Source organism: Phocoena sinus, chromosome X (assembly GCF_008692025.1).
Source record: "Phocoena sinus isolate mPhoSin1 chromosome X, mPhoSin1.pri, whole genome shotgun sequence".
Lineage (NCBI taxonomy): Eukaryota > Metazoa > Chordata > Mammalia > Artiodactyla > Phocoenidae > Phocoena > Phocoena sinus.
In genome coordinates, this window is record NC_045784.1 from 112435413 (window position 1) to 112441873 (window position 6461).

The 6461-nt window shown below is 35.7% G+C and overlaps 1 pseudogene; it reads left to right on the forward strand.

The window, feature by feature from the left end:
* Positions 1–1963: 1963 nt before the first annotated feature.
* Positions 1964–2486, forward strand: LOC116747193 (annotated as a pseudogene).
* The last annotated feature ends 3975 nt before the right edge of the window (positions 2487–6461 follow it).

A 6461-nucleotide genomic window follows, 5' to 3' on the forward strand; every position in this document is an offset into this window, starting at 1 on the left:
GTTTAATTCTTTAAATCCATTTCAAGTAATGTTTTGTGAGTGGTGTGAGATAGGGTCCATTTTATTCTTCTGCATGTGATTATCCAGTTTTCCCTATTCCAATTATTGAAGAGATTATCTTTTTCGCCATTAAGTATCATTGACTCCCTTGTCAGGTATTAGTTGGCTGTATAAGCAAGGGGTTATTTCTGGGTTCTTGATTCTGTTCCATTGGTCTTTGTTGTCTATTTTTATGCCAGTACCACACTGTTTTGATTACTATACGTTTGTAATAACATAGTTGAAATCAAGAAGCATGATGCCTCTCACTTTGTTCTTTTCAGGATTACTTTGGTTCTTCAGGGTCTTTTGTAGTTTCCATAAAATTTTTAGGTTTTTTTTTCTCTATTTCAGTGGAAAATGCCATTGGAATTTTGATAGGAATTGTATTGAATCTATAGATGGCTTTCAGTAGTATGGACATTTTAACAATATTAATTCTTCTAATACATGAACATTAGATATATTTCCTTTTATTTGTGTCCTCTTCAATTTCTTCAAATTGAACAATCTCATGCAAAATTATTCAATATTTTTGCAGATTATATTATATTATAAATTGTTACAAGGTAATAGCTAAAAATTCCCTGTGTTCTACAATGTATCCTTGCTGCTTATCTATTTTATTCATAGTAGTTTGTATCTGTTATTCTCTTACCCCTCGGTTTGTTCCTCTCCCCTTGGTAACCACTAGTTTTGTTCTCTATATCTGTGACTCTATGTTTTGCATATACATTATTTTTTAGGTTCCACATATAAGTGTTTATTATACAGTATGTGTTTGACTTATTTCACTAAGCATGATATTCTCTAGGTTCATCCGCATTTGCTGCAAATGCAGAATTTCATTCTTTTTTTATGGCTGAGTAATATTCCATTGTATATATTATAAATACTATATATATATATATTATATATATATATATATATATATACTGCATCTTCTTTATATATTCATCTGTTGATGGGCATATAGTAATCTCTAATGGTTTTTCTAATTTCTGTGTATCAGTTGTAATATTTCCTTTTCATTTCTGATTTATTTGTTTGAGTCTTCTCTTTTTAAATTTAGTCAGTTTTTGTTGTCTTCAAATTAAAAAACAGCTCTTAGTTTCATTGATCTTTTCTTATTTTTTTTTTGGTCTCTATTTCATTTATTTCTGCTCTGATCTTTATTTCCTTTCTTCTACTAAATTTGGGCTTAGTTAATTCTTCTTTTTCTAGTTCTTTGAGGTGTAAAGTTAGGTATTTATTTGAGATCTTTCTTTTTCTTAATGTAAGTACCTATTGCTAAAGCTCTCCCTCTTATAAGTGCTTTTGCAGCATCCTATAAGTTTTGGTATGTAATATTTCCATTTTTTTGTTTGTTTTCAAGATATTTTTAAATGCTCCTTTTTTGAATTTCTTCCTTGACCCATTGGTTTGTTCAGGAGTGTGTTGTTTTTAATTTCCACGTTTGTGTGAATTTTCGTTTTCCTTCTGTTATTGATTCCTAGTTTCATACCTTTGTGGTCAGAAAGTTACTTGGTATGACTTCAGTCTTCTTAAATTGGCTAAGAATTGTTTTGTGGATTGTGATCTTTCCTGGAGAATATTCCATGTGGAACTTGAGAGGAATATATATTCTGCTGCTGTTGAATTGGAATGTTCTATATACGTCTGTTAGGGCCATTTGCTCTAAAGTATAACTCAAGTCCAGCATTTCCTTCTTTTACGTCTGGTGGTGATCTATCTATTATTGAAAGTGGGGTTATTGAAGTCCCCTACTATTATTGTTACTGTTGTCTATTTCTCCATTCAGATCAGTTAGTGTTTGCTGTAATATATTAGATTAGCCAAAAATTTCGTTTTGGGTTTTTCCATAAGATGTTACAGAAAAGCTCATCCCAGACTGCCCTCAGCCCACATTCCAGCCAGCTCCGTTATGGTGACCCACAGCCCCAGCATTGTGGACGAATGGCTGGCTTGAGATGTGATGAAGGAGATGGGAGGCCATCACATCATGGGCCTCTGTGTGCTCAAGGGGGGCTATAAATTCTTTGCTGACCTGCTGTATTACATCAAAGCACTGAACAGAAATAGTGATAGATCTGTTCCCATGACTGTAGATTTTATCAGACTGAAAATCTACTGTAATGACCAGTCAACAGGTGACATAAAAGTAATTGTTGGAGATAATATCTCAACTTTAACTGGAAAGAATTTCTTGATTGTTGAAGATACAATTGACACTGACAAAACAATGCAAACCTTGCTTTCCTTGGTCAAGCAGCATAATCCAAAGATGGTCAAGGTTGCAAGCTTGCTGGTGAAAAGGACCCCTCGAAGCGTTGGTTATAGACCAGACTTTGCTGGATTTGAAATTCCAGACAAGTTTGTTATAGGATATGCCTTTTGACTATAATGAATACTTCAGGGATTTGAATTATGTTTGTGTCATTAGTTAAAACTAGAAAGGCAAAATACAAAGCCTAAGATGAGAGTTCAAGTTGAGTTTGGAAACATCTGGAGTCCCATTGAAGTCACCAGTAAAATTATCAAATGTTCTAGTTCTGTGGCCAGCTGCTTAGTTAGAGCTTATTGCATGTATCTTCGAGGAATTGTATCTGTTTTGCATTTAGAAAGGTCAGTTGCTGCATTCCTGAACTCTTTATTTGCACTGTGAGTCTATAGACTATCAGTTCCCCTTTGGGTGGATTGTTATTTCACTTGTGAATGAAAAATCTCTTAAATCACACCACTATTGAATGAAAATATTGAAATTGTATCTGTAAGAAACATTTAAAGAGATGAATATATTAGTTTTTTAACTGAGATTTTAATTTTTATATAGTCAAGAAAGAACAGAAGTGAATTGAATACTGTTAATTATACCACTGTGTGTTTAGAAAAGAAGCAGTTTCACTATCAGTAACAGCATTTAGAGGTCATTATGTCATATAAACCATATGTCCTGGCATTACCTTAGTAGGCTTCAGTAGTATTAATTGTATTTTCCCGCTTGTTCAGATTATTTCTGGTGAATCTTTGTCAGCAGTTCCTTTTAAATACAGGTCAATAAGTTCCCAAAAACCTACCCACTTTTGAATTCTTCAATGTAAAAAACCCTTACAAATAAAGGCCTGTCTCTTTAAAATAAAAAAAAAAGGTTACAGAAAAACCCACAAGAACTTTTTGGCCAACGCAAATTAATTTAGTGCTCTGAGGTTGAGTGCATATCTATTTATGACTGTTTAGGTCCTCTTGATGAATTGACCCCTTTGTAATTATATGAGTGACCTTCTTTGTCTCTTGTTATAGTTTTTTCTTAAAGTCTATTTTGTCTGATATGAATACAAGCCATCCCTGTTCTCCTTTTGGTTTGCCATTTGCATGGAATATCTTTCTCCAATCCCTTTGCTTTGAGTCTATATGTGTCCTTATAGCTTGCAGTGAGTCTTCTATAGGGAGCATATTGTTGGTTCTTGGTTTTTTTTTTTATCCATTCAGCCACTCTACGTCTTTTGAGTGAAGAATTTAGCTCATTTACATTTAGAGCAATTTTTGATAGGTAAGGACTCACTAATGCCATCTTATTAATTGCTTTCTAGTTGTTTTGTATTTTTCTTATTCAGGGGTCCCTTATAAAAGTGCCAATAGTCTTGAAAGGTAATCAACTTTTTACAATGGATTTAATAGAATGTCAGAGCCTAAAGGACCTTTCTTAGGTGTATTGACTTATTCTTTTTCTGTGTCTCCCATGAAAATAGTTTTTTATGATCATATAAAAATAAATGTTCATTTTTTAAAGTTTAGCAACATAAACACACAAAGAAGGAATTAGAGTCACCTGAATTTATTCAACAAACCTGAGATATTCACCATCAACATCTTGGTAACTATCTTTAAAAATTATAGTAGTAGTCCTGGTACCATAATTTGCCAACTGGTGATTTTGGTAGGTTGTTATCTAAGCCTGTTTCCTCACCTATAAAATAGGGATAATACTCCCTGGGTAGCAAACCTTGTCAATGTGTCTGTGCTTTGCCCAGATCCCCCTCAAATACCTTTTACTATTTTTGTGTGCCCATCTTCCCAGCATCTATGTATTTTGCTTTTAAAGGCCAGCACTTGAGAAAGTTTTTACGAAGACTGTCCCTGGGAGACTGGAGCCACTTTTCCTAAAAGTGCAGACAAATCAGAAAATCCTGTGAAATTTAAATCTCTCCAGGGCAGCCGTTAACCAATGGCTGATGCAGAAGTATAAAAGCTCAGCTCTGATGTATAATTTACATGTTAGAGCCTCCCTGAAGGATAAAACTAAGGTGGGACTTAGCTCCAAAATTGCACCTTTTTTTTGCTCTTCTCCTTCTGAATCCTACTTGCCCCACTCTTTCAGTTCTCTCCAGTAGTAATTACTTAATAAACCATGTGCATATGAAAACTATCTCAGTGTCTGCTTGTGGCGAACCAGCTTAAGACACTCAGGTTGCTTACTTCACAAGTTGTTGTCAAGATAACTCAAGAAAGTGAAAGTGACAACTTTTGCTAGGTAAAGGCCCTCCCATGACCATCTTTCTACTTTCCTTTTCAAGAATGAGCTCTATATAAGACTGACACTCAGGATCCATGCAGAACCACCTCTCTAGAAATGAGTCTTTTGCCCCTGTTTAGAGTTGAAGAAACTGCCACTCTTTCTAGTCTAGTATTTCTTTCCAGTATGTTCATCCCAAGAATACTAATAATTATAATTACTATATGTAGAGCTCTTACCATATTCAAAAAGTTTGAATATGTTATCACATTTTGTCCTCAAAACAGCCCCCCTGAAGCAGGAATTCTTACTATCATCCCCATATTACAGATGAGGAAATGGAGGTCCAGAAAAAATAGGTATCAACAAATGCCAGTGCTGGAATTTTAACTCAGGTCACATATTCATGACTTCAGTGTCCAACTCTTGACCACTACACATATTGCCTCCCACTTTTTGCCTACCTCTCACTCAGGGAACTCAGGAATCCTGGTTTTCCTCCCCATACGAGCATCAGGATTTCACCACTTAAAACATGCCTCCAATTATATCTAACATTCACCCCTGAGCAAGTCTCTGAATTTCTGTAGTATACATCTTTGATCTTCGCTTTGGGAAGATCTATATAAAACAGTTTATCTTGACAGGATTGTTCTGAGACTTCTGGGAAAATGAGCTTTTGTCGAGTGTTCATTATGAGCTAGGCACTTTGTTAATCAATTAGCTAATCAGCTCATTTAATTTCCACATAAACCTATGATGTGGGCACTATTTTTATCAGAAAAGCAAGGAAGATCATTTTGTAGGCGAAAAAATTGAGGATCAAAGAGGTCTTACCCAAAGATCACCCTAGCAGTAGCTGGCAAGCCTGGAACTTGGGGCCTATTGACTCTGAAGTTTGAATTTGTTCTTTTTCCATCAGGCTGCCTGTTAACTTTATTTGTCCAAATCTCAAATTTGACTTGTTGGCTACAGAGCCAAATGTGTTGCGTCTGTTCTTAGTGATGCACTGTTACTGAAGAGGATGTTTGGTGAATATTCTGGCTTAACCAGGTGCTCAGTCTGATTTTTGCAAGCTCTGTCACATGCCCAGTTTTGGGGAAGGTGAGAAAGAAATGACGAGGCCAAAGGCACTCCGTCTGGTGGCTTTTTTGCTCTCGGCATAGCCAGTCTCCCATTACACACCTAACTGGTCTAAGAGAATAGCAAGAGGGGTAAGAAGATGGGTGGGTGAGAAGGGAGGACATAAGTCTTCTCCCACGTGTGAGCTCAGCTTCTTGCAGGGCTTTAGTTACGTAAGAGGCACTAAGATTTTCTTGGGTGCCTATTATGTGCCAGGCTTCTTCATATGCTATTCCTCCATCATTCGTTCAAAAATCTCTGTTGAGCCCTGTTAAGGTAAGGCATTATTTATTTTAGACATTGGAGATATAGCAGTGAACATAACAGGCAAAATACCTGCTGCTCTAGAGCTTGTATTCAAGTGGAAACCAAAGAGAAACTTGCTTTTCTTCCCCCAGCTCCAGCTGCAGCTCCACCCCGGGCATATTTGCTTTTATTTATTCAATACATCAGCGTTCCAAGTGAGAATTCATTTGAAAAAAAAGGACCCTGCTGCCTAGAAGAAAATGAAGTTTGAGAAGGACCATGCTAAACAAATCAGATAATTAGATCTAAAGTAGATCTGTAATTTAAACACAGGCCTTTGGGTTAAAAAAAAACTTTTGTTGGAAACTAAATAGATGCTTTTATCAGAGAACATCATTCTCAGTATAAATCAGTTCTGAGTAAAGGCCTCTGGCTTAGAGAGCAAGAAAGAGATTTGAACTCTTTTGTTGTCAAAACTGCAAGAAAACCCCAAATAAATTAAAATATTGTATTTTAAAATTATCAAGTGAGGGTTAATGAC